Source organism: Galeopterus variegatus, unplaced genomic scaffold (assembly GCF_000696425.1).
Source record: "Galeopterus variegatus unplaced genomic scaffold, G_variegatus-3.0.2 Scaffold1282, whole genome shotgun sequence".
NCBI classification, from domain to species: Eukaryota; Metazoa; Chordata; class Mammalia; order Dermoptera; family Cynocephalidae; genus Galeopterus; species Galeopterus variegatus.
In genome coordinates, this window is record NW_007727393.1 from 147503 (window position 1) to 154512 (window position 7010).

General features: G+C 44.6%; 1 long non-coding RNA gene across 1 annotated transcript in view; it reads right to left on the reverse strand.

Annotated features, from left to right (window-relative positions):
• Positions 1-1145: 1145 nt before the first annotated feature.
• Positions 1146-7010, reverse strand: part of LOC103593129 — a 9712-nt gene continuing 3847 nt past the window's right edge. Inside the window, exons 2-3 of the long non-coding RNA XR_550716.1 lie at positions 3770-3815; positions 1146-1200 (exon numbers count right to left, since the gene is read on the reverse strand). This is a non-coding gene — a long non-coding RNA (uncharacterized LOC103593129). The remainder of the gene's footprint in view (positions 1201-3769; positions 3816-7010) is intronic.

The window sequence follows — 7010 nt, forward strand, 5'->3', positions numbered from 1 at the left end:
AGAAAATGCAGGGCAAATTTTAGAAATGATAAGGAAAGAATGTGGCTGCTGTAGAGGGTCCATGGGATGGTGTAGACAGAGGAAAGCATGTGAAGAAGTTATATCACTCTGGACTCTTCAGTTACAAGTGATAGGAAGAGAAGAAAAAAGAAATTATTGATTTATATAACTGAGAGGCCCAGGACACTGGCTTCAGGCACAGCTGGATCCAGGTGCTGACATGTTATTGGAAGGACCCTGTCTCTCCCTCCATCTAAGCTTTAATTTTTTATTGATGATTTCACTCTCAGGTAGGCTCTAATCTCAATGAGGCAAAAGTGGCCACTACTAGTCCCGGAAATTATCACACAAACTATACTTCTGGTGGAAAGATTCCCAGTAGTCCCAAAAAAGCCTCAGAGAGGACTCTTGCCAGACTTACCTCCTAGAACTGTCATGAAGATTAAAGTTAGACAGCTTTGGGCCGGCCCGGTGGCGCACTGCTACAGTGCACCGCTTGGGAGCGCGGCGGCGCTCCCGCCAAGGGTTCGGATCCCACATACAGACCGGCCGCTCACTGGCTGAGCGAGGTGCGGGCGTAACGCTGAGGGTTGCGATCCCGTTGCCTGTCCCGGTCCGGTACGGGCGTGACACTGAGGGTTGCGATCCGTTGCCGGTCACGAAAAAAGACAAAAAAAAGGGAGGAAAAAAAAAAAAAGTTAGACAGCTTAGCTCAATGCTTGGTACACAGTAAGCGTTCAGTCTTTGCTATAGCTCAGCCAAAAACCTTGGCATTATCGTGGACTCCTCTTTCCCTCACACCTAAGATTAAATCTATCTGCAAATCTTGTTGGGTCTACCTGTAAAAGAGATCCAGAATTCACCCATTTCTCCCCATCTCCATTGATGACACTCCACTGGTCAAAGCCAGCCTCATCTCTCTATTTTATTTTTTAAATTAAAGTATTACATTCATATAGAAAAGAACAAAATCCAGACGTGTACATCCAGCTCAGTAAATCTTCACACAATGAGCACATGCTGTAACCTCCCCCAGATCAACAGAAGCCTCCCTCATTCCCCCTCCCTCCTAGTATGTGTCTTCTTGTGTGCCTGAGTCACCATCTTTTCTCACCTGTTTTAGTGCATTGGTGCCCGGCAGGTCTCCTGCTTTTACTCCTGCCCCTTCAGTTCATTCAGTCAACTCAGAGATCCTGTAAACTGAAAGTCAGAGATGTCCATCCTCTGCCCCAAACCCCAACCCCGTTGACTCCCATTTCATTAGATGTAAAAGCCAAAATTCTTACCATGGCGTGCAAGGTCTTACAGAAGCTGGCACCTCATCCCATCTCTTGCCCCACTTTCCCCCAGAGCCCTCAGCTCCAGCCATCCTGGCTTCCTGCTGTTCCTCAAACATACCAGGCACACTCTCAGACATGCACACAGACCATTGTACTTGCTGTTCCCACTGTCCGGAACCCTCTTCCTCTTGCCACCCCCATACCCTCATGGTTCACTCCATCATCTCCTTCAAGTTTGTGTTCAAATGTCACCTTTTGACATCTGCTTCCACCCAGGATTTAACTTCCTGCTTGAGACAACCAAAAAAAAAAAAAAAACAGGTAAAATATATGAAAGGTACTTTTCAAGACATCAGGCATCAGGCAAGGAAGGACTGTGATCCCTGAAAAATGGGGAACAAACAATGTGAGCCCTATGATCACCCCAGTTTACCACCTGGGGAAAGTTTTCAGATCCTAGTGCAGAGAGGCAGAACCTAGCAGACACCCAGAGTTAAGGAAATGGAGCTGAAGGTCCAGGAAGGACATGGAGGGAAGAGTTTGAAGGACAGAGGAGAGTGTTGCACAGAAACAGAATTCCAGATATCTGAACAGGGTCCCCCTTGAGTATTAGGCTGACCATTGGTTGGTACTTTGGTGTGACAAAACTAGTCTGGACTGGGAAAATTATCTACAAAGACTAAAGAACAGTGCCAAGCACTCACACAGAACCAAAAATAGTGTCAAACAGAAGAAACTCATAATTCCTAGGGCACTGGTTAGCACACTCAGGAAGATCTTTTCTCAGTGGTAGGAAATAATTAGCCCTCAACAGAGCACTGCTCTGGCCATACCCAACAAACACAAAAGCAAGATTAGAAAGGATCAAACTGTTTCCAAGTAACTTAATTTCACCTCAGAGCAAAACTCAAGAATATTTATAAAAATATATGACATCCAACAAGTGTAAAATTCACAATGTCTGGCACCCAAAGTTTACCAGGAATGCAAAGAAGCAAGAAAATACGGCCCATAATGAGAAGAACAATCAATTAATCAAAACTGACCAAGAACTGACAGAGAAATAGAGGACAAGAGCATTAAAATAATTGTTAAAAGTGTATTCAAGGGCCGGCCCGGTGGCGCACTGCTACAGTGCACCGCTTGGGAGCGTGGTGGCGCTCCCGCCGAGGGTTCGGATCCCATGTGAAGACCGGTTCCCGCTCACTGGCTGAGCGCGGTGCGGGCGCAACACCGAGGGTTGTGATCCCGTTGCCGGTCCCCGGTACAGGCGTGAAACTGAGGGTTGCGATCCTGTTATCGGTTAGTAAAAAAGACAAAAGGAAAAAAAAAAGTGTATTCAATATGTCTGTATGTTCAAAAGTCAAAGAGAGAAGGGCCGGCCCGTGGCTCACTCGGGAGAGTACGGTGCTGATAACACTAAGGCCACAGGTTCAGATCCTATATAGGGATGGCCAGTTAGCTCACTGGTTGAGCGTGGTGCTGACAACACCAAGTCAAGGGTTAAGATACCCTTACCAGTCATCTTAAAAAAAAGTCAAAGAGAGAAGGGCCGGCCCGTGGCTCACTCGGGAGAGTACGGTGCTGATAACACTAAGGCCACAGGTTCAGATCCTATATAGGGATGGCCAGTTAGCTCACTGGTTGAGCGTGGTGCTGACAACACCAAGTCAAGGGTTAAGATACCCTTACCAGTCATCTTAAAAAAAAGTCAAAGAGAGACATGGAAGATATAAAAAGACCCAAATTGAACTTCTAGAGATGAAAACTACACTGTCTGAAATGAAAAATATGCTGACTAAACATGGCAGAAGAAAAGATTAGTGAATTTGAAGACATAGTAAATAGAAACTACCCAAAATCAAGCACACACACACACAGAAAGAATCCAAAATAAAAAACAAGAAGAGCATCAGGAGCTGTGAGACAACTTCAGGAAATCTAAGATACATGTAATTGGAGTCCCTAAAGAAGAGAAAATATTTGAAAAAGAATGGCTGAAAATACTCTAAGTTTGCTGTAAACAACAAACTCAGAGATCCAAGAAGCTTAACAAACCTAAAGCACAAGAAACAGGAAGAAAATTACCCATCATGATCAAATTGCTCACAACTAGTGACAAAGAGGAAAATATTAAAAACAGTCAGAGGGAAAAAGGATTGTTTAGCAAAGGGAACAAAATAAGGATGATGGCAGATTTCTTGTTGGATACAATATAAAGGAGAAAACAGTGGAGCAATATCTTTTAAGAGACTGAAAGATAAAAAAGTTGCCAACCTAGAATTCTACACCCAGTTAAAATATCTTTCAAAACTGAAGGTGAAATAAAGATACAAACCAATCTGCACCACAAGAAATAATAAAGGAAATTCTTCAGGCAGAAGGAAAATGATACCAGGTGGAAATCTGAATCTGTACAAAGAAATGAAGATCACTAGAAATGTTAATTATATGAATAAATATATAAGATTATAAGATTTTGTTCTTACCATTTAAGTGTCTTTAAAAGACAACGTATTCTCCTCCTTGATTTGGCTGGGAAAAAAAGAAAAGTAAATTTACCATTGAAACAAAAAATAATATTTTTATGGAGTTTGCAATATATACATAAGTAAAAATGTATGGCAACAATAATATATAGGTTAGGAGGAGAGAAATAAAAGTATGCTATTGTAGGGTTCTTATACTATATACATGATGTGGTATAATATCACTTGAAGATAGACTGCAATAAGTTAGAGATATACACTATAAATCTTAATGCAACCACTAAAATAATAAAACAAATGATAGCTAATAAGACAACAAAGGAGGCAAGATGAAATAGTAAAAAATACTCAATACAAAACAAAGCAGAAAAAGAAAAACAAAGAACAGATGGGACAAAAAGAAAACAAATAGCAAGATGATAGACTTAAATCTAACCACAGCAATAATCGCATTAAATGTAAATGGTCTAAACACCCCCAATTAAAAGGCAGATGTTGTCAGATTGGCCTTTTTTGAAAAAAGGATACAAATATGTGCCACCATGGGGCAGGGGGGGAAGCACACTTTAAATATAAAGTACACAAGTTAAAAGTACAAGGATAGAAAAGGATATGCCATACTAACACTAATCAAAAGAACACTGGAGTGTCTAGATTAATATTAGACAAAGCTGTTTTCAGAGCAAAGAATATTAGCAAGAATAGATAATTTCATTATGAAGTGACAAAGAGGTCAATTAAGAGCACATAACATTCCAAATATTTATGCCTCTAATAGCAGAGATTCAAAATACATGAAGCAAAAACCAACAGACCTGCAGGAGAAATACAAAATTATTGATTGAGATCTCAAATCTCAATAATTAAAAGAACAAGTAGAAAGAAAATAAAGTGTCACTTTCTCAGTGAGTCCTTTAAATTGACCATCGATTTTAATTGTACCCTCCTTGTTCCCTATACCTCTTTCCTGCACATATCACTTTTTAATGAAATATTTATTTGTTTGTTTATTTTTATTTTTATTAATTTATTTGTATAATGCCTGGAGCAGTGTCTGGCACTTAGAAGATTCTCAAAAAAAATACTTATTCAACAAAAACATAATTGAAAGAAAGTTAGTATTATTATGACTAGTTATGTGACTCTGCATATAGTTTTTCTCTATTGTTATTTGAATGGGTAGACCCCAACAAAATTAATATTGGAGCCTCAGAATTCTAGAACATAAAGGCAGAAATTATAGAACTCCAGAATGTCTGTGAAAGATAAATAGGATGTTAACATTCTAGAAAGTCTGAAGACTACAATGTTAGAATTATAAGATATTTAAGCCAGAACATCAGAATCAGGGATAGAGTTGATGAAGGAACTAAACTTGGTTTGCTTGGGGGCGGTGGGGGGGGGGTCAGAGCCAAACAGCACTTTTTTTTATCTCACCTGCTGCTTCTGGGTGTCCCCTAACTTTAGTATCCATAAGGAGGAGTCCATTCAGCTAACCTAGACCAGCAAGGCAAAAGGACTGAGAAATTAGTCACCCACGGCTTCAGGAGCTGCAGGAATGAGGAGTAAGGGGGCGGGGGTGAGGGGGAAGGGAGGCTGTATTTCTCTATTTTAATTCAGCTCCTGTTCACCAGGCCCCTTCTGGACTGTGGGCTCATGAGGCATTGCCGTCATGCAAGACTGGAAGTTGTCATTATCAGAAGGAACCACCACCACGTCCTCAGGGATAAGGGGGAGGCCTGCTCAATGTCCTAGGGACCCTGCCCCATGGCTACAGAACTGGCTGGAGGCTGGGAACTAGAGACAAGGCTACATAAGGGTCAGGGTGGCCCTACGTCTCTAGGCCCAGAAGTGTGGCCTTCATTGCTTTGGCAATGGTACATGTTAGTGATGTGAGGGTGGGGGTCCAGCAAGTGGGGCCCACCCACCTAATCAGTGGTCCTGCTTTGTTTTTATCTACAGCTCTCACCACCCCCTGCCCTGCCTCATGTCTTATATGTTTATTACATTCCTCAGCCATCTCCCCAACCAGACAGTGGGTCTGTGAGGGGAGCCTGCAGCTTCAGCTTTGCTCACACCTGGCCCTAGCCCCTCATAGTGTGACTCCATATATCAAAGGTTCAATCGGTGCTGCACTTGGACTGAATGGGTGAAGCTGCTTGCCCAGCCCTGCGCATAGGGACTCTTCACACACCCAGTCACACCTGTCTTTTTCCTTCTCTTTCCTAGTGAAGGCTGTGAATCCTCTACCCCAAAACTCACACCCCTTTCATACTGGTGCAGACACTTGGAGGGCCACAGACACACACACACACATGCGCACACACACCCGAGCCCCATGCTCTCCGTGGACAACAGATTTTGAGCCAGGCACTTGTCTACCCCACTGGCCCAGGTGAAGGATGACACTCATGGGCCTCTTTCCAGCATCATCAGGTTTCTGGAAGGAAAATCACAGAAAAAACCTAGAATCTGCACTTGCAAGCACCACTGTCTACCCAGCACTGTGCTGACATGGTCTCAGCCCCTCACCTCCACCACCCCTGGACACAGAGTGGTCACCTGACACTCACATGACCCCTCGCAGCAAGCAGGGAGCACTTTCTGAACCACCGTGCTACTGACCTCCAAAACAGCCCCGGATTGACCCTCCACCTACGACCCTGGTTCTCAACATTACCTGAATCACAAGCTGCCTTTCTGAGGCTGGGTCAACTGCTGGCAAAGCCCCACATAAATACACAAAGGGGCACGATTCATCAGGCAAATTCCCGGGCACGTCCCTTACATCTCTTCCTTCCTCCCTCCCCGGTCCCTGGCCATTGGAGCCTGTAGACCCCCCAAGCCAATAACCAGGCGTTCCACACCTGGGGTACAGGATGGGTGGCAGGACCCCTCTCTTCTCTGGACGCTGCAGGGAACCACACCCACCCCCCTCCTCAAACCGTGCCGTTTCTCGTCCCCTTTCTAAATTAAAACCGCACTGCTTAATCGGCGTGTGTGTGCGCGCGCATGGGGGCTGGGGGGTCACTTCTCACACGTGGGTCGGGGTGGGGACTGGCTCCCTGCCCAAGAGTGAGACCCCTCCCCCAGCCCCCGGCCGCTGGAGGATTGTGAAGCTCAAACAGATGGACCGAGCCAAAGGGGCGGGGGCGCGCTGACGGGGTGCGAGACGGGCGCCCTGACAAAGGCGGGGGCCGGGCGGCGCGGGCCGCCTTATCAGCGCGGGCAGACCGGGCGA